This window comes from Camellia sinensis, chromosome 11, assembly GCF_055761805.1.
Source record: "Camellia sinensis isolate YWXY chromosome 11, ASM5576180v1, whole genome shotgun sequence".
NCBI classification, from domain to species: domain Eukaryota; kingdom Viridiplantae; phylum Streptophyta; class Magnoliopsida; order Ericales; family Theaceae; genus Camellia; species Camellia sinensis.
Genome location: NC_138971.1, coordinates 105,983,199 through 106,005,439, shown reverse-complemented (window position 1 = coordinate 106,005,439; position 22,241 = coordinate 105,983,199). Strand labels below are relative to the sequence as shown.

The 22,241-nt window shown below is 37.1% G+C and overlaps 2 long non-coding RNA genes across 2 annotated transcripts in view; both read left to right on the top strand.

Annotated features, from left to right (window-relative positions):
* The first annotated feature begins 316 nt into the window (after positions 1-316).
* Positions 317-22,241, top strand: part of LOC145802065 (uncharacterized) — a 225,703-nt gene continuing 203,778 nt past the window's right edge. The window contains exon 1 of the long non-coding RNA XR_014344299.1: positions 317-415. This is a non-coding gene — a long non-coding RNA (uncharacterized LOC145802065). The remainder of the gene's footprint in view (positions 416-22,241) is intronic.
* Positions 938-1,737, top strand: LOC145803199 (uncharacterized). Its single transcript, XR_014345322.1, has 2 exons — positions 938-1,076; positions 1,538-1,737. It is a non-coding gene; the product is annotated as an uncharacterized LOC145803199 (long non-coding RNA).

Here is a 22,241-nt window from a genome sequence, read left to right as displayed (position 1 = left end):
TGGTGTAAATTACTCGTTTTTCTTTTTTCACCCAGAAAAACCATCTTATGATGAAATCTCAACAAGTCCTCTAATCTATTTTTCAAAGAATTGAATGAAACTAGTGAATAATTTGAAATATTTTTTAAGTTGAAATGATATATAGGAAAATGATAGAGAGGAACAATGCAATTTCTTTATTATCAAGCTTTAAATTTGTTTTACTAGTGATACATTTCATTATCATATTGGTTTATTATTCCTTACAAGAACAATCAAAAGCCAACATATTTGTCTTACTAATGATACATGTCATTGTTATATTGGTCATTCTTCCTTATAGGAACAATCAAAGGCCAACATCGTGAACAGAGAAAGGATGTATACAAAACATAGGTGTGGTTCTAGGTCAATCCCTGTTAGAGTAGAAAAACTGGTACGTATCCTTGCACTTTTAGAATTATATTAGATTCTTAGCTTTATTTATTGAATATTTGGACTATCGAATTACGCACGAGAAAAGAAGATGCTACCTGATCTAGCAGAGTTGTACAAGGAAACTCACTATAATGAGAAAACACATGAGTGGATCTCATCTCAAGCTCAGTGTAATTATGTGAGTATATATTGCAATTTTTATTAACAAAATTTTAGAATACTATTTGTTATAATCTTATTTAATTTTCTAATAATTATTTATTTCTTTTTTATATTTGATAGGAAATTATGATATACACACAGGATGATCACCTCTCACAGCCGGGATCAACCCCTTTGACTACAGAAGAGCTATCAATCAAAGTCCTAAAGCCAAGGTCTGGCTATGTGAAGGGACTTGGCATGAGACCTTGATCCTCTATTAGGAGGACCACTACCATATATGCTGAAACAAATGATTATCTGAACCACCTTGAGATGCAAATAGAGACACAGAAGGAACAAATACAAACGCAGAACAATAAAATAGAAGATCTTGAAGAGGGTAAGAAGAAGCAAAGGGAGATAATGGCTGATGTTGTCAACTTTTTGAGGACCAAATGATTCACTGGACACTTTGGAAGTGGAGGGGACTCATCCACAAGTGGACATACTTCTTGGTAAAGTATATTAACTTTAATATAACAAATTTTATAAAAGAATACATGTTTGAAGAATTAGGAAGTAATGGAAACATGCATATGACATCCAATTTGTACAGGTGCACGGAATGTATAAATTGTGAATTAGTCTAAAAAATATATTTTTTTCTCTATACTTAAAACTTCAAAAAAAGCCATCGAAATGCTAAATTATCACACAACTATAGATTTGTACAGGAACCAATAGAAACACCTTAGGAGGGACCAATATAAGTTGTATGAACTTACGACACATTAATGGGATGCACCATTTGTGAATTAGCCTTAAAATTAATTTTTTGTTCTCATAATCTCAAAACAAGTCTGTTACAGAGATAAATTGTATAATTGATCTAATTGTAAATTGATGAGTTACTAATGTTTTTAATCTTTTGCATAATTGATTAATTACTAAAACTTTTAATTTATTTTTTTTGCAGATTGGATTAGGGTGGCATTTTTGACGTGCAACAATGATGTAATTTGTTTGAATGTTCATTTTTGTTTGATAAGGATACACATACTTTTTGGAGTTGCACTAGTTATTGTTGGATTTTTGGTAGAATTGAACAAGTTATAACTTTTGGATATTTTGTGGATATTTCACTATTTTATTGTATTAGGATGAAATTATTTGTAATGATGAATGGATATCTTCATTTTGTTAATTCGTAAATGTGTTGATAACAGGTTAGGTTACGTTGTGATGGAATTGTTATATTCAACAGGTTTCAACATGAACAGGGTCATATTTGTTGAACTAAAATTTAGATTTTGATAAAATAGGTATATAATGTGGAAAAAAATATTATTAAATTATTGACAAAATTTTTCATCCCTAAAGAAGGTTTTTTTGTGTCTTATTTAGCTTAGGTGGATGATTAATTTTGTCATGAATTTTTTATTTCGTCGCTAAATGAATTCGTCATGACAAAAAATATTGTCACATTTTATCACTATTACCCTCAATGTGTGACGAATTTTTTTTTGACATTATTTCATTATTTTTAATGATGAATTTGTTTTTGTCTCTATTGGTAGCTTCTTTGACAAAAAATTTTCGTCTTCGTTTATATTAAACGTGACAAAATTATTTTGTCTCCATTTCCTATATTTATGACAAAATACTTTTGTCTCTAATTTCTTCCTTTAATGACAAAATATTTTGTCGTTAATTACTTACAACTATGTTCCCAACATAGTGTATTGGAGACAAAAAATTCGTCACAAATTTATCATTTTTAATGATGAATTTGTTTTTGTCTCTATTGGTAGCTTCTTTGACAAAAAATTTTCATCTTCATTTATATTAAATCTGACAAAATTATTTCTTCTCTATTTCTTATATTTATGACGAAATACTTTTGTCTCTAATTTCTCCTTTAATGACAAAATATTTTGTCGCTAATTACTTACAAGTATGTTCCCAACAAAGTGTATTGGAGACAAAAAAATTCGTCATAAATTTATCATTTTCAATGACGAATTTTTTTTTCGTCTCTAAGACCCTTTAGCGACGACCTTTTGGCGACAAAACGGGTGACGAAAAATGTTCGTCGTAATTAGTTTGGGTGACGAAATATATACATTTTGGGACAAATTTGTTTCGTCTTTAAATCCCAAATTTGTTGTAGTGAAGAATGGTGAAAAGTCCAAAATGTCCTTAGTTCTAATTCAATTGAATATGCTTAGATTTAGTTAGGATGGAATGAAAATGTATGATGATTAGAGCCTTAATTACACCTTTAAACACGATTTAGTTAAGGTTTTGATTAATCAAGGTTGAATTGGTTACAAGTCCAATATATATCTATATATCTATATATATATTCAAACTTGTACCTTGATCAAATATTCTCCCTAAAATCAAGCAAATTGGTCTCCAAAGTACATATATATATATATATCTATTCTAGTGGATTTGAGGGAATTTGTTTTATTTTTTGTGTACAATTTGAAGATATTTTGTGTACAAAATCATTTATTCAATAAAGGTACAAGTCTATATATATATATATATATATATGTAATGGTACTAGTTTGAGGTCAACATGTGATTCAAGAAAAATGTGAGGACCAAAATCATAATTTATGAATTTGAACATTTAACTAAGTGTAGTATTTAATTTATTTAAAGTTTCGAAATTCAATTCGGTTAAAAATTCTTTGTTTTGAATTAAACGGTGAATTATACTGAGAATCGGAAACCTAGGGCTTCTTGTATGAAAAATATACTTAGAAAATTAATTTAATTATTATTAGGGTTTTAGAAATGGTTCCTAAGTTCTGGATTCAATCAAGGTTTTTGAGTTTTCGGTTGGTGCGCATTTTCAACTCTATAACTAAAATTGAAGATAAATAAGGATTTGAGGGACTTTATTGAAAGAATTCAAAAGTCAAGGACTTTAATAGGTTTTACAAAGGTTAGGAGCCTGACAGAGAGAGTCCGATTGTACCTTCTGAGACTTCTTGGTGTGATCGGAGATGGACTTGAATCTGCAATTTTTCTCCAAGGCGTCTTCAGAAACCTAATCTCACTTCCATTTTAGATCGAAGGCAATACCACCGTTGTCTATGATTCAGCTATGCCGAACTTAGAGATCGTCAAAGGTGAATAGATATAGATCTTGTGTTGAACACATCATAAAATAAAAGAGCGAATGAAGCTTTAATTTTGGTACCACACAATCAACCTTCTCATCGTTCACATGATAAGTCATTTCCATCGCCGAACAAAGAAGATGATGGGCCTCAACTATTTGTAGATCTGGATGGTGGTAGAGATATAGCAGATCTCAGATGTCTTTGTCGGAGACTGGTGTTGACTCGCTTCCTTAACACATCGTTGTCAAAGACAGCACCACCACCGATGACGCCAACTCTACTACGGATTTCTATCTATGGATGAGCCAGTGAACTTAGTCAGTGGGCAGCGCTGTCGTGACTAACTCTGGCTCTGCCGCCGTGGAAGAATTGAAATCTCTAATCGAGATTGGTGCAGACGGCGACAATAAAGGGCGAAAGAGAGACTGACAGGCACAACGGGGGGAGGGCAACTTTGAAGAAGTTAAGAGAGAGAGAGAGAGAGAGAGAGAGAGATTGATTAGGGTTAGATGAGAAGGATAGTGTGTGAGAGAAATGAAAGATCCCAACTAGGTATATGTATATGTAGGGGTAATTTGGACATTTTACATTAGCATGTTCTTATGGACAAAGTTTTTTTGCACCTAGATCTTTGGGCAAAAAAAGTTTGATGTTGGATTTTTAGACTAAAAGCCCTTACCGAAATTCAAAAAATTTAGTTTAAGACTTTGGAAATATTGGAGGACTTCTCAATAGAAATCTCATTTTCCTTGATTTATATATATATATATATATATAGGTTTTGTAATTAGAACGCCCTCATTATTACATCTCTATCTCTATCTGTATCTTAGAAGGCCCTCGTTATTATATCTCTATCTCTATCTCTAGAAATTGGGGTATTGTGTGCATAATGGGACTTATTTCCAATTTTTTATCTTGATAATTTAAAATATTTATTTTTTAAGATATATCAATAGAATATATTTGTAAAAAATTAAATTAATTAAATATCACTAATTATTTTATCAAATTATATTTTGTATTTAATTTTTGTACTTCATATTTATCATTTACTTTTTTAGAACAAATCCAATTACATTTGTATTTAAAGTCCTTGTCTCTATCACTATCACCATCTCTATCTCTATGAAAAAGTAAGGAGAAAACCCTTAACTATACACTTCTTTCTCATATAGTCAAATTATATGAGAATTAGGTATTTCAATCAGTCCCATAGATTTTTCTAATATACTAACAGATCTTGCTTGTTTTGATAGTCTTACCGGAAGATCATATTTTAAATTTTGGTGTGATTTGGTAGATATTTCTACCATTCCTCATTATGCGACGCCATCTTAAGGAAGTTGGATCCAACTTTTGGATCACGTTTCCATCACTCCAATGTAACACTCAAATGTAACATTCTAAAAATACTTTTTAGTGTATTTTTTTTTAAATGTAACACTCCAACATTAAAAAACTATTTAGCGTTTTTTTTTTTTTTTTTTGCCTTTTGAAATGTAACACTTCAAAAAAATTTCTTAATATACTTTTCCCAAACGTAACACTCTAATACTCTAACGTAACACACCAGAAAACTCCTTAGTATACTCTTCCCAAACATAATACTCCTCCAACGTAACACACTAAAAAATACCTTCAACGTAGCATACTAAAAAACGTCTTAATGTATTTTTCACAAATATAACACTCCAAAATGAAACACACAAAAAAATTCTTTAATGTATTTTTTCTAATCATAATACTCTAATGTGGCGGGTACATAAGCCATTGTATATCCAAAAAGATTACACGTATTACAAATATATATATATTTATATATATATATGAGACTATATAGATTACAAGTTCAAAATATGAGACTTATTGATCAATCTCCCTTATAACAATTCTACGAATTCAGAAAAACGCATGAGAAAATAGTCCACAATGTAGAATTAAAAGCCAAGATTTATGAATGAAATTGTCCCACTTTAAAATTTTCGAATATACGCCATAAATTTGAGATTATGAGAGTTTTTTGAATTTTTTTTCCTTGGCTTATTGACTTTTCTGTCAAATTAATAAGCGCTCATCAACATCCGCTAAAATCTAAAAATATAAATTGTATTTCTCTATCAGAATGATACGTTAATGAACCTTAAAAATAAAGCTTAATAGGATGAACGGTTGATTATATTTAAACTCTTTCAATTATTAAAAAATATCATTTTATGCCCTTCATCTACAAATTCGTATATTTTGAGCTCCTCAATTATTAATATAGATCACTTTTATCCCTCCAGATCACCTTTAAAATGTGTATTTATACTATTTTCATAATTGAGATAGTCGATATATACTAATTCATTGATAAGAAAGTAAAGTGATACTCTAGTTTAATGTAATTAATCCTTAGGATGCATCTCAAAAGTGAGAAAATTTTATTTTTTAAATAAATTATAATGTAAAAATATATAAAAGACCCCACTTAAAATTTTATTTTGGAACTCAACTGGAAATTGGGATAATAAAAAAAATAAAAACAAAATTGGAGAGTGAAAAAATAATTACAAAATGATAAAGGTAGAAATGATTTGTGCACTCAATTATTTAAATAAATCTTGGATAAATTAAAATTTGTTCCTTTTATGTTCGGCCACTTTCTCACTTTGGCCCTTAAAGTTTATTTTTTTCTACTTTGACAATTCATGTACCACCAAAAAAAAAAAAAAATTACAAATACGTTCTCTGCATCTTTCACAATCGACTTTGGTTTTCAACCATTCTAATTTCTTTTTCAAAGTCGGTAAAGGTTAGTCAAATTCTTATTTCTTTTTCAATGTCAGTAAAGTTTAGTCAAATTCTTATCTATTCATGTTATAAATTGGTTTGTCAATATAGATGTATATATTATATACCACCAAAAATATATATATATATATATATATAAATACAAATACAAATACTTTCTCTGCACCTTTCACAATCGACTTTGGTTTTCAACCATTCTGATTTCTTTTTCCAAGTCAGTAAAGGTTAGTCAAATTCTTATTTCTTTTTCAATGTCAGTAAAGGTTAGTCAAATTCTTATCTATTCATGTTATAAATTGGTTTGTCAATATAGATGTATATATTATGCTAATCTATTACTCAATGTGTGTGATTATGGGGGTGTTTGGTGTGGATTATAGGAAGTGATTATAACTTATTTTAATTTGGAAATCTGTGTCAGACTGTTTGGTGTAATTTTTGTTTACAGCTTTTTGGATAGAAATAGTTTAAATAAGTTGAAAAAAAAATGATTATTTAAAAGCTAGGGAATGGGTGCTTCTACTTACAACTTTCTGATTATCAGTTTTTACCTTACAATAATCCACACCAGACACCCCTATGTATTGGTAGTCTCTTCCTCAATTTTGTGTGTGTGTGTTTTGTACTTCTACATTGCCATACTTCCCCCCTTATGATGTTTTAAAGTGTGGGTCATGTTGAAAAAACAAATCAGTAATGCTAGGTATCATGAAAAACCTTTCATGAAAATAATCATGAAAATTTTGTGACCCTTAAATTACACTTAGAATAAAGCACTACACACTAATCAAGGTAATCCAAAGATCATAAATCTTTCATGATTATTTTCATGAAAATTTTTTCATGATCCTTAACTTTTCTCAAAGCCAATATTAGAGCATCTGTAATGTAGTTGTCATTTGAGCAGCTATTGCTATAATATAACAATTTGGTCAAAAGCTCCAATGCAATGCCATTCAATCTACCAAATTTTAGCATCTTGCGTCAAATTTGACACAAGATTTGGCAGATTGTCAAATATGCCAACTCATCAACTAACCACTATTCACATATTTTTATGTAAAAATAACAATGCTACAGACCACTAAATTTCTACCACTAACATCACCACTAATGATGTGGCAAGTAAAAAAAAAAAAAACTAAGACACAAAACACATGTGGCAGTGGGTGAGACTCACTGCCACATCCCTAGTGCAACCACTAATTAGTAGTCTGCATCATTTTTCATATAAAAACCAATAAAAATTAACAAAACAAAATATTTACTAATACACATATACACAAAGAAACATATACATTCATGTATATGTACACACGCATATATATATATATATATATATATATATATTCATACTTTCAAATCTGAGAGATGAAAATTGTAGGGAAATAAAATACAAACTAATTAGGTGGAAAAAAAAATGAATAAAAGCAATGTATATATATAATTTCATACGGTTTTATCTTTTTGTGGAAGTAAAAATAATTTTTTTTAAATATAAAAATATCTTTTTAACTTTTATTTTTATCGACATTATGTAACGTCAACACTATTGTTGACACTGCAACTCAATTTCATGAGTTTCCACACTAGTGTTGTCACTAAAAACTTATGAAATTGAGATATGTGGTGTCAACACCCCCACAACTCAATTTCATGAGTTTCCAATATCGACCCCACACCTCAATTTAATGAGTTTCCATACTAGTATTGATACTAAAACTCATGAGATTGAGTTATGGTGTCGACACTAGAAAGAGTGAATGTGGAGATAAATTTGATTATGCCAAAATATAGTATTTGTGCATTAGAGTATGATTGTTATAATTTGATATTTTAATACTGTAGATTATTATTGTCATATTTCTTTTGAGAATTTTTATCATATTTTTTTTTATGGGTGATGCGCCGATAAATCCTAAAATTAGAACTTATGATCCGTTTAGTCCGGAAATTTTTTTCATAGACCATTAAGTCCTATTATAGTGTATTTTACATATAAAGATAATAAGTAAGTAGGGCGTGTGTGGAATATTAAGGGATAGTTAAGGTGTTTCAGCCTGAGAGAATTTATAAAATTGGGGCTTCTTTTTTATAGGCTTTTTCAAATTTGACGGTAAAGAATTTGGAAAGATTCTGAACTCTTGTGTAACATTGGGTAAGAACATTGTGGGATGGGGATCAACGTAGATGGAAATGATTTTTCCCCAGCTTTAATTTGGTATACTTAGGAATTTGTGTTGCCCACACATACATTGCCAAAACCAAAGAACGCAACCCCAAATGTGACATTGTTGCACGACAAAAGCGATCGGCGACAGTGAGGAGTGAGTGTTTCGATACGTGGATTAGCACCTACGATCGCGGTGTGGACGCACGACGATGACACCTTCAGGTGTGTATTTACATTATTACGTTTGTCGATTACGGAATATGGGAATAGTTTTCATATGGGGGTTTCAGGTGTCATTTGTTTTCGATGTTGTGTGTGTTGATGTTGTTGACGTATGTGGCGTAGGTGGGTTTGTTGGGTTATGATGGAGATTACTTTAGTGTGTTTTGTCAATGTTAATATAGAATGTGTAGTCTGATACTCGTATGTTATGTGTGACTTGATGGTGAAATGAAGCATACATTTGTATGAGTGTGACATTGGTTTGATACTCTGTTTTGGTAAGTGTGGGGAAGTATTTTGTGAATGACGCCACGTCACCAAGATAGCCCCGAGATGTCGACTAAGGTGCCACGCGGATGAGTCGTGTTGCCGAGGTGACCACGGCATTGCCAAGATGTTCTGCGAATGCCGGAATCTCGAGGTATTCAAATAAAGGACAAGAGTCCTAGAACAGAAGAGGCTCTTAGTTTGGATAAGGATAAGGCTCACGAGGAGTTTATCCCTATCTAGCCGAGAGTCCAAGATGAACATTGAGCTTGAGTCCAATGAAGTAAGGCTTCTAGAGGATCAGGTCACTACTGATTATAAAAGTAAGGCACCCTCGTGGGTCTGAGGAAAGTTTTTGACTTGTAAGTTTAAGTATTGTTTTGATATCTGTGAGAGATAAGATTTACTAACTTGATTGTCTGAGTGCCCCTAGGTGGATGAACCACCGAGGTATTCTCATCTTCTTGTTGGCAGGTAGTTGGTTTATTCTGCCGGTGCTCTCTAGCTAAGTTCCCAGTTTGGTTGTGTGGTCGGAAATCAACACACCCAATTTGGTGCCGTTTGTGGGAACTTAAGGAGGATAGATGGCTAACAACAAACACGAAGTGAGAAAGGATGACATCCATAATGAGGAGGAGGAGCGTGTAGAACCTAATGCTAGAGAAGAGAACCGTAATGAAGGATCACAGGAACCAAATCTTGGGGCGAATGATGTCGGCAAAGGGCATAATGACCCAAAGAAGGGAGGCCAACATGAGTATTATAATGAAAGCAATCTCCAGGTATGGAAGGAAAGATGCTTGAGAAGGGATAAGGAGATGACAGACATGGCGAACAAGTTGATAGACCTGTAGACAATGGTTAACTTCACAACACAAAACAACGTAATGCAATCATCGTTCTCGTTGCAGTACATACTGGCACCAGCAGCCAAAACTGATGCCCAAAAAGAAAGACGGAGGACAGTCCTAGCTGTCCCACAACATGGCAAGGGACAGGAAAACTCACATCGGCCGTTACGGGATGTCGGGCAAATAGAGTTAGTACGATGTGAGTCGCAGAGGACACTACGAACCAAGGGGACCTATGTTAAGGGATCTCGGCAGATCCAAGGAAAGGGCCTCTATTTTGATGTAGTGGACGAAGAGAAGTCCAAGAGAACGCACAACTACACCGAAAGCAGCACGCCGAAGAGATTAAAGTCTATTCGTAGCCGGGCTCCTGGTAGAACGAAGGAGGACACCATTCTCGGTAGAGTTGCTGTCTATTCGTAGCCAAGATTACCTCTAGAGAAAGAGACTCAACGCTGATATCACGTCCAACATCCACCCGAGGACACCATTCTCGGTGGAGTTGGATATGTTTGAGGTACCAAAGAGATTCAAAATACCGAGGTTTCAGATCTACGATGGTAAGTCTGATTCAAAATTTCATGTTGGTTTGTATTTGAATTCAACAGCTCTGTGGAGTGAGAATGAGCAATTGTTGTGCAAGGTATTCCCATCATCGTTCGGGGAGATAGTGTCGGATTGGTTCCATAAATTGCCGAAAGAAATTGTAAAGAGTTGGGAAGGCCTGGCCAAAATGTTTGTGACCAGGTTTGTTATGAATAAGTTGCAGCCACTGAGGGTAGACTCCCTATTGGCTTTAAAGACTAGCAATGGCGAAGGCTTCAAGGCTTACGCTAAGAGATACTATGAGGTGTACAACCAAATTCCGGCTTGTAACCAGGAGCTAACGGTCGTGTCTTTCAAGAACAGCCTGGATGATAATTGCCCGCTTCGAAAATCACTAGCAAAAAGACTACCAAAGAGCATGGAAAAGCTCATGGCATAGATTGAGAAGTATGCTAGAGCAGAGGAAGACACACAATGAACGAAGGCACCAAAAAAAGAAAGGAGAAATGGCTTATCGAAGCGAGGCTGACGGAATACCAGTGTTGGCAGGCCAGAAACAGGAACGAGGGCTATGCAAGCAGTCAACATGGTCTTTAGGATTCCAATCTATAAGTTTTTGGAGAGGATTAGAAACCAGCCATACTACAGAGTACCAAAGAGGATCCTTGGCGAGTTCATAGGCAGTAGCACTGGGAAGCATTGTACCTACCATAATGAGGATGGGTACATGACTCAGGGATACAGGGCTCTGAAGTTACACTTGGAGGATCTGGTCAGACAGGGTCACCTGAGAGACCTAATAGATAAGGCAAAGACAAAGGAAGAGCAAGTGAAGCTGCCCCAGGCACTAGTAGCACCACCCTCACCACCACCACCACCATAGCAAGCGGATGGACCTCGGGTAATTAATGTGATTCACTCGTAGGTCAACGAGAATAAAGTTCAAGGAGAGACCCAGAGAGTAAGGCACATGCAGCATGTATATCAGGTCCAGCAAAAGAAGCCCAAAACAAATAAATATCAGGGATCGACGATTTTTTTCACTGAGGGAGCATCCACATAATGATGCCCTGATAATAACTTTGAAGATTGGAGATTGCTAGGTGAGATGCATACTGAATGATCAAGGAAGCTCTTGTGACATCATGTATGTCAAATGTTACAAGGAACTTGGCCTACACAAGGATGATTTAGAGCAATCTGACAGCCTAATGGTCTGATACAATAGGACGTCGACATGGCCTGTAGGAGCCACAAGTCTGGAGGTGCAAGTAGAGAGTAAAAAAGTAATAATGGAGTTTTCTGTGATAGATACTCCTTCCCTGTACAACATCATTCTGGGAAGACTGTGGTTACATGCAATGAGGGTTGTTCCCTCAACGCTGCACCAACTGTTATGATTTCCAACAAAATAGGGGATTGAAGAAGTAAGGTGAGACCAAGTGCAGGCGAAAAATTGCTCCATGGCAGCAATGAAGTACACCTGCAATGTAAGGGAGGTAGAAAGTGCAGAGATTGAAAGCGAAGACCACGAGGTCTTGGATGATGTTGGCAAAGAGCCCGCTGACAAGAGTGAAGAACCCTTAAAAAAGGTTCTTGTACAAGAAAGAGATGATAAACGATTCTTCCTCAGTGGCTTTGGTTTAGCCGAGGAAGAAGAAAGAGAACTGGAGGCTTTCTTGAGGGAGAACATGGAGGTGTTTGCCTAGACACCTTATGAGATGTCGGGGATTAGCCCCCTGAGGTCACCTATCACAGACTTAACGTGAATAGGTCGGCTAAACCAGTCATCTAGAGAGAATGAAGGCCAATATTGATACATGTGTAGGCAGTTAAGGAAGAAGTAGGCAAGCTACTAGAGGCACAGACCATCAGATAAGTAAATTATCCCACCTGGTTGTCAAATATAGTGGTGGTGAAGAAAAAGAATGGCAAGTGGAGCATCTGCGTGGACTTCACAAGCCTGAACAAGGCTTGCCCCAAGGACAATTTCCCACTGCCCAAGATTGATAAACTAGTAAGTGCCACATCGGGGCATGGGAGGATGAGTTTTCTGGACGCATACAGAGGTTATCACCAAATAGCAATGTATGCTTCGAACGAAGAAAAGACAACATTCATCACCCCTTAAGGACTCTATTGCTATAGAGTAATGCCTTTTAGGTTGAAGAATGCAGGAGCAACATACCAAAGACTGATCACCAAGATGTTCAAACATTTGATTGAGAGGACGGTGGAGGTCTACATAGATGATATGGTTATTAAAACCAAAGAACCTAGAAATCATTTGGCCGACCTGAAGGCGGTCTTTGACATATTGAAAACATATGGGCTTCGACTTAATGCCTCAAAGTGTGCATTTGAAGTTGGATCCGGTAAGTTCTTGGGATATTTGGTTACCAGGAAGGGTATTGAAGTGAGCCCAAATCAGATCAAGGCCATCCGGGATCTGAAGAGCCCGATAACGACGAAATAGGTCCAGATTTTGACCGGCAGGACAACAACCCTGAACAGGTTCATTAGACAAAGTTTGAATAATGCAAACCATTTTTCTAGTTATTGAAGAAAGCCACAAACTTTTTGTGGACAGAAGAATGTGAAGTTGCCCTAGCCGACTTGAAGAAGTACTTGACAACCGCATCAATGTTGTTGAACCCGGTACTAGGAGAAGAATTGTTCTTGTACTTGGCAGTTTCAAACCATGCCATGAGTGTCGTGGTAATCCGAGAATAAGAAGGTGAGCAGAAAGCAGTGTACTATGTGAGCAAGACCCTGGCAAATGCATAAACTAGGTACCTACCTCTGGAGAAGTTAACATTGGCCCTGGTAATGGCCTCGAAAAAGTTAAACCACTACTTTCAAGCCCATAAGATTGTAGTGCTAACTGAACATCCACTAAAGTCCCTGTTGCAGCACGAAGACTTGACAAATAGGGTAGCTCGATGGGCTATAGTTCTAGGTTAGTATGACTTAGAATTTAGACCAAGAACAGCAATCAAGGGCCACGTTTTGGCCAACTTTGTGGCAAAATTCTCTCATGGCGCGATTCCAAGGCAGGCACTGGTAAGCCATGGCCTAGGATGTCTAAGAGAGGAAAAAGAAAACCAACTGGGGCAATGGAACCCCACATCGACAGAACAAAAGAAGGGGGAAGAAAGGCTAAAACCCTGCGATATTTACATCAGTGACTCTTTCCGCTTCTTTGTCGACGGCAGCTTAAATCGACAAGAAGCGGGGGCATGAGTGGTTTTGGTATCGCCAAATGGGCGAATAATAGAACTATCTATCCGTTTGGGTTTCAAGGCCTCAAATAACGAAGTAGAGTATGAGGCATTGATTGTTGGACTAAAATTGGTAGCAATAGTGGAAGTTAACGATGTGGTAATCTTTTGTGACTCCCAGTTCATTGTAAACCAAGCGACGGGTGAGTACTCAGCCTAGGATTAGAGAATGATAGCCTATGTCAAAGAGGTTGTCTAGTTGTTAACATGTTTCCAAAACTGCCGGCTGTAGTAGGTTAGCCGAAATGATAATAGTCATGCCAACGCACTGGCTAACCTTGCTGGCACGATGAAGTCAGGAAATGCAAGGACAATAATGGTAATAGAGTATGAATTGATGTGTATGGAGACGGGTCCATGCTAAATGGGCACCAAAGTTGTGTTCCTTAGAGATGGCAGGCTACCAACAGACAAAAAGGAAGCGCATAAGATCATATTGAAGTCGGCCAGGTTCTGCCTATCAGCAGAGGGCCATCTGTATAGAAGATCCTTCACTAGACCACTTCTGCGATGTGTGCACCTATCCCAGGTAGAGGATTTTCTGTACGAGATCCATGAGGGAGTATGTGGAAGCCATGCTAGGGGCAGATCACTTGCTCATAGAGCCATATCTTAGGGATACAGGTGGCCCTACATGCAAAAAGATGGTAAAGCTTATGTGAGAAAGTGCGAGAAGTGCCAAAGGTTTGCACATTTGATACACAAGCTAGCTACAGATCTGAATCCAGTGTCCAGCCTTTGGCCATTTACCCAGTGGGGTATGGATCTAGTTAGACAACTGCCCCAGGCAACTGGACAATGGAAGTTCCTACCGGTAGCAACCGATTGCTCCACAAAATGGGTAGAAGCTGAACCTCTAGCTAAAATCTGAGATGTGGATGTGAAGAATTTCATCTGTAAAAACATAATCACCAAATTTGGAATCCCAAGAGACATAGTAACAGATAATGACACCCAATTCAACATCAAGTTGATCAAAAACTTATGTACGAAATACAAGATCAAGAATAACTATTCTACTCCTAGCTTTCTCCAGAGTAATGGACAAGTAGAGGCATCCAACAAGACCACCTTGGATGGAAGCAAGAAAATGTTAGAAGCTACCAAGGGCAAGTGAGTAGAGGAGTTGCCCAATGTCTTATAGGCATATCAAACTACACCGAAAAGATTTACTGGAAAATCTCTTTTTGCCATGACATATGGCACTGAAACAGTCATCATACTAAAGATCGACATCCCTGGAATTAGAATCCAGTGAGTAGAAAATGGGACAAACAAGGCATTCCTTGCTCAAGATCTTGATTTGATAGAAGAAAGAAGGGAGAGAACAACAATTTGGCTGAGGGTATTCCAGCAGCAGCAGCTTCCTAGGGCATACAACAAGAAGGTCAATCCCATGGAGTTTCAAGTTGGGGACCTCATCCAAAGGAAGGTTTTCGGCAATAAGAAAGACCCCAGGGAGGACACGCTTGGCCCAAACTCGGAAGGACCACATAATCTCGATCGCAGACAATGGAGCTTATCGGCTTGAGGACACTGATGGCAAAGAACTGCCAAGACCCTGGAATACAAGCAATTTGAAGTTTTTATACCATTAATTTATATTTTTTGAGTTTATTTTTTAGCCAAAGTATTAATAAAACACTAGCTCAATTTTGGTTTTATGAAATATTGTTGAAATTTGTGCGGTAAGACTGAAAAGTCTTAAGACGATGTTCCCATGGTGAACATGACGATTAACTTAGACTTGCCATGATGGTAGAGTTGAACAAAGTCTGCAATGTTTCAGTATAAAACATGACGATTAACTTAGACTTGTCATGATGGTAGAGTTGAACTAAGTTTGCAATGTTTCAGTATGAAACATGACAATTAACTTAAACTTGCCATGATGGCAGAGTTAAACTAAGTCTGCGAAATTTCGGCATGAAACAAGGCAAAATTGGCCATGACTTGGTCAATTTGAAAAGAAAATCGAGGAGAATGGTACTCTCGGTGCACTAAGGTTAAGCCTTAAGTGTTTCGTTTGGGCTAGCCAAACATGATGACCTCGGTCAAAAATGTCTAAGTGAGACTTGGGTGATAACCATGTGATGCGTCCTTAATGTGAACATAGGTGGTACTTAGGTTTACATTAGGGGGCAGGAAGTTAGAATAAGTATAACACTTGTGAAATTTGTTAAAAAATTTATGAGTTGAAGTTAGCCGAGATCATTGACAAGACATACAATCCGGGATAAGTTAATATGAGATGACAGTACTGGACTGTACTCGAAGTGTAATTCTTTGAGATACCCAGTTAGGTTGTTAGACTTGGAAGGGTGAAGACTTGCCAAAAGACAGCAAGTACAAGTGAAGAAACAACACTTGTAAAAATGTGATGAAAATTTGTTATAAGTGCAATTAGGCCAAGATAATTGACAAGAGTTGTAATCTAACGTGCAGATATATTCGAGGTATTAGGGTCCGAGGTGAGGAACCAAGTTGTTAGACTTAGAAAGACAAGAAAAATTCCAAGAATGAAAAAATATACAAGGCATAAAGGAAAGGCAGTAAACATGCATGAAAGCAATATTCAACACTTAGAAGAAAAGAGGAGACTTGCAAAAAGAAAGACTTGCATTCATTGAGGAAATTTGATTACAGCAGAAGGCACATCGGCTCGACAAAAGAGAAAATTGTTCGGCAGAAATTATTCCAAAAACAACAAAGTTACAAAAGTTCAATGGAAAGTACAATCAGAGAAAAAAAAGAAAAAAAATTCCTAATTACGAGGGTCTTCAACGTTTTTCTCAGACTGTCTTGCCTCTGCAGTTGGCGTTGTTTCGGCCTCAGTAAACAGTTAGACAAACTTCTCGGCCCCAACCTCGACGTCAATTTCAAGAAGAGTGGCCTCCAGACTCTTATCGGTGTCAAGCACCTCGGCATCAGTTTTGTTCAGAGAGGTGCTCTTAGAGACCTCATTTCCATCTTCTTCAGTCAAGTCCAAAACTTGATCATTCAAAGTATGGGACTTGGCCCCAACAGCAACCTCCACCTCCTCGTTGGCCTTTTCGGCGTTGGCCTCCTCCTCTTCAGCTTCGTCGTTGCATTGATTAGAAGTGGGATGGAAAGGTACGTTAAGCTGGCCGATGTCATGGAGGGGCAAATCCTCGAGGACAGATAGCTTGTTGAGGGCTGCCATCCAATCGAGGTAAGAGCCTCTATTGAAGTCTAGGTTGACTAGTTTTTTGTATGCATCCCTCATGTCGGCCTGCCCCTCAACGTAGACCTTTTCGTCTGCCACCTTAATCTCAACTTCTTTATTCTTCATAGCCTCCTTGAGATATGCCTCGACTTTGGCCAACTTAGCCTCGGTTTTTTTGTCTTCAGGTTTTGCTACTTCGGCCACAACTTCCGCAGCCCCCGCTCTCTCCTCAGCTTGGTTTTGAGCAGTCTGAGTAGCCTTGGCATTGTCCATTAGATTGTGGATGCGAGTCTCGGCTTTGTTTAGTGAAGAGAGGTAACGGACGACCTCTTGGGTTTTCTTTGTCATGTCCTTTTTCATCAACTCGGCCTTAATCGCATAGAAGTGCGCATGCTGGATGGCTTGGAAAGCAAGAAACAAACAATTTAGAAAATTTTGCCAAGTATAAGCCACTAAAATAAAAGTTAAAGGGGAAGGTACTAGCATTGGAGACTTACTAAGATAGAGTGCTGCATCATTAAGGCAAAATTCTCATACTCATTGAGCTCGGCCATACGGTTCATGTTGGTTGGCAGAAGCACAGCCGTAGAGAGAGCGGTGCTAACCTCCACGCTATCAATCGCGCTATCACTAGCCTTTAGAGGTTATTCTCCAATAGTGACCTCGGGGGGCCCAGGTCTAATCGCAGGGAAAACTGCTCCCACCTTTTGGGCAGTCTGACATCGGCTTCTTCGATGGTGGGGCATCTGACGATATGTCCTCGGCTAGCCTCTTCTTAGCGTCAACTAATTTGGATATGGGAAGGGAGTCCTTAAGGTCTTTCTCAGAATTAGAAGGAATTTGAGTCACTGTGGCCTTGGCCTTTTTCACTCGCTTTGGCTTGGGCTTGGATTGAGAAGAGAAAGACTGGACCGTTACAACTCTAGGAATGTCGGCAAGGAGGTCCTCAGCAACAGATGGTTTCCGTCGCATTTCCTTAACGGTCGCAGTGATGGTAACTCTGGTGCTGAAATTGATGGCAGAAAGAGCAATAAGAGGATTGCAGGATTGTAAGCTGATGCCTCTGAATCTCGACACCTTCTGCTAAGCATTCTACTTGCAAGGGCGTCCAGAAGTCCGCGTTGGCATTGGCGTTGAGATAGAGGAATAAGCTGGACAGGAGCCGAGGTGGAAGGTTGGTCCGCTGGATCAACAGTTGAAGCCTCATCTGGCCTTAAAGAAGAAGTGGCTGGTTGATTTGATGCTGATGTTTAGCTTCTTTTAAGGACGTTGAGGAGCAAAAAACGGTAGGTAAGTATGTAATTTAGTAGAATATGAGCCTTACGTTTTGCGATTGGCAAGTCCAGGTGCTTGTAGATCGACTTTTCGCACTCTTTTTGGAAAATGATAAGCTCTACAGTTCAAACTCTCGCGGTTCTAAATCTGATCTCATAAGTACAATGTGAAATAGATAAACACCAAAGAGTCCAAATTTGGCAAATCTTTTGGAAAATCAATTTTGAATCAAAATGCCAAAAATGAACTGCTTTTCCAGATAAAAAGTCACCACCTAAATATTTTTAGAAAATTTAGGAAATCCATGACTCGTGCCAAAGGCAATGTGTTTGTCATCACCAAGATTGTCTCGGCTCGAGAACTTAGGTATGAAAGGGGAAGGTCATGAATTTAGAACCCCCGCTCACCCGATCAAAGATCGGCCTATATTAATCATGTTGTGAATCTTATTTACATTATATGCTCTTGTTCTGATTATTAGGCTAGCATTACTATGTGATGCGCACACAAGTAAAGACTAATTTGTAAAAATTGGAACATTTGATTCATGTTTGTTTTTTAAAAGAGTTTGTGAATATGCCACTTGAAAAAGTGTGCTCAAAGGTACATTAATCAAACTATCCCAATTCAAACAACTAGCCTTTATCCACAGGCATTGAAATAGTTTATCACTTAAGTATTTAGCCTCATGGTGATCAAGCATTGACATGGTAACACTAACATACAATGCAATATGCTAAAACAAATAAAAGCTCACCTAGTACTCCAAGGCAAGCCGAACAAAGTAAAATAATTAGAAAAATGCATGTTCCTAACTTATGCAACACATACGATATGCAATTACTAGGCTCGGCTACTAATATGGCATATGAATCAATTTGATAGTATGCGGTCTAAGCACGTATTCAAAGAAGTATTAACTAACAATGCAACTTTGGATGATACGCCGAGCCTTGATGTATGCAAGACAATGGATGTAAGGCATGAGAGATGCAAAACGAAACATGATGCCCTAAACTAACCATCATAAGTAGATAAATAAAAGGGAGAAAGATGTGGAGTTGGAAGACATGCACATTATTTCAATTGCTTGCCCTCGTGCAGGAGGGTCCGAATAAACTAACTAGCTAAGCTAATTAACTAGATATTACAAAACGAACTAATTATTACAGACCGAATAAACTAGCTAATTGAAGAATTATAACACAAATTAATCATTCTAACTAATTAATTAACTACAACAAATTAACTAGCTATTCTAACTAATTAATAATTACAACACAAATTAACTAGTAGCTAGCTATTACAAGTACACAAGTGAACGAGCCTCGACGAGTAAGGGGAATGCTTATGTATGCACAGATTTCCACCCGAAAAGGTCACTACTTTGCTGCCAGAATGCTTCTATTGCGTAGTAAAGCATCTTTTCACCTCAGCATCTGCCCTGTTCTGCTCTAGAAAGTTACAGTTCAATTTGATAAAAGTGATCAGCAAGCCAGAAATAGTGGCCGACCGGCCATAAAAGGTAACCTGTTGTCTAGAAGAAGTGGCCTGCTGACTGCTGAAGCCTGGTTCCTCCTGCTACAACAGAAAGCATACAGAGCACAAACAAGGTATTCTCAAGGTATGTTTGTACACCTTACCTCTCCTTATCATCAAACAGCTCAAAGAAGTGGCAAGCTTAATTCACAAGCCATTAATCGATGCAATTTCATTGCAAGATGGCCTATGAACCAAGGTGTACAATTTCAATAAATGCAACATAAAAGACTCTCAAACCTCTTCTCTATCATGGATTGATCAGGGGAAGTGGTTGACTTTGGAAATTTGAACCATTTCATCACTATCAAGTATGAAATGCCTCAAGCTTCCATGTGTTCAATTAACGTCCAATTGAACACCAAATTGCTTATTATCTTGCATTATTTTAGTTCCAATTTTATTACTTCATTTTAATTACCAACCATTCCTTAATCAATTAAGTCCAAAAGTGATCTTTAAGTCCTCTAATGGAAAGGAGCACCAAACTAAGAGTTGTTTTAGGCATGAGAGAAGTGTCATGCTGTTGGTAATGAATCCCAAAAAGGATTAAACCATTAAGCACAAGACCTCAATATCATGCTTTAAACAAGCAACTAGTTTAAAACAACTTTCAAAGAAAAGAAAAAGCCAAGCAATAAGGGAGGTTACAAGAGTGATTAGATATGGAAAACAAGTATAACAAGCCATAAACAAATGCTATCAACTCAAATAGGTTGGTGGCTAAGGCCTAAACCACCAAACCTATGAGTACTATTACACTATAAGCATGCAATACAAGGCTCAAATGTAAAGAACAACTAAAAATAGTCTTAAAACATCGCTAAAATAGTCCTAAAACATACTGGAATTAAGCTAACAATAGGTAAAATAATAAGCCAAAACATAGAGCAAGGTTAGCTAGTAAACAAGCACAAAGAGGGGAGGCTACCCCCTTCATTTTTGGGACTTCAAAACATGGTTTTAGCTAATGAAAATCCTTTGAAATTCAGTATAAAAAAATCTCAAAAAAGGTTGACAACAAGGTGGAAAATACAAGGGAAAAGGCTAAAAAAGTGAGGTACAAAGAAGGGTAATCCACCCCTCCACCTCTAATAGCCTTAAACCACAAGTTTCAGTCCAAAAATACAGAGTTTAAATGGCAAGGGCTTTTGGGGCTATTTTAGCCACAACAAACAAAACGTCACATCCAACCCATAATCATTACACTCTTCTCTCTCACAAAAAAAGTCAAAAAACCTTCCCAAATCAAGCTTTTTAGCCCAGGCTAAAATAGCTAAAAAAGTCAAAAAACCAAAAAGCTAACCAACTTCCCAAACGGAGGCTAAAAACAGTAGGAAAAATAGCAAATAAAGCAAAGTAATGAGCCAAGGATTATACCTCTTGAAGAGGGGAACCCTTTCCAAGTGACAAACCAACACTTACACACTCTCAAGAGCTCAAAGTAAGCTCAAAAGTACCTCAGCTACAATACCACAAGGTTTGGTTTAGAGTGTATAGGCAAAGGCTTAAGAATTTGCAAGAGAGAGAAATAATTTTGCTCCAAAATGTTCAACCCTCAAAAATGAAAGGGGAGGTGTTCTATATATAGAAAAACATGAGACTCCCTCAGAAATATCTATACATACATGTGTAGGCAGGTGCATGCATTTGTGGAAACAGTTGGCACAATTGGCGAAAATATCTGCAAAAACACACAAGTGGTCGGCAGGCCACACAACTGGTTGGCAGCCTACATTGGTGGCCGACAGCCTACAGTGTTGGCCAGTAGGTCCCAGGATTTTTAGGCTTGAAAACTATGGTTTTGGCCCAAAACAAGGCAAAAGGTGTGTAGGGTTTGAAGGCTCAAAGCTGTGGCATTCTGCTAAGGACTTCGAGCACCTAACAAGAATTTACAAATTCATCATTAGGTGCACAAGTGGTGGTGCCCAAGTCGTAGGGGCGGTCAAAAATGGGGTATCTACAATTACCCCTTCTTGATAGAACTCAAAGTCATGAAATGACGTGAGTAAATGTCAAAGCCCGAAGACAACTCATTTTGACAAGGCCGTATGACTTGGGTAAACAAACAAAATACAGATGCAATTGGTTGAACCCAAGGGTTGCCTACGAATCCCGTTGCAAGAAATCAAACAAGCGTAGTTCAGGGGCAGGATGCAAATGATACACAATGTAACGAAATCATGCAAATGATATACAATGTAACAAAATAATCAAACCACAAGCAGTGCCAAACACACGAATACCATAAAGGTATGGAGATGCAAATCAAACTATGTTTTATATAGAAAAGAAATGCGCACAACCAAACGACGCCTAACACAGGCTAAGTGCCTACATCCTTAATACTGGCCTCAGCGCAGCATGAATGCTTACACATAACAAAATCATGTTTCAACGTGA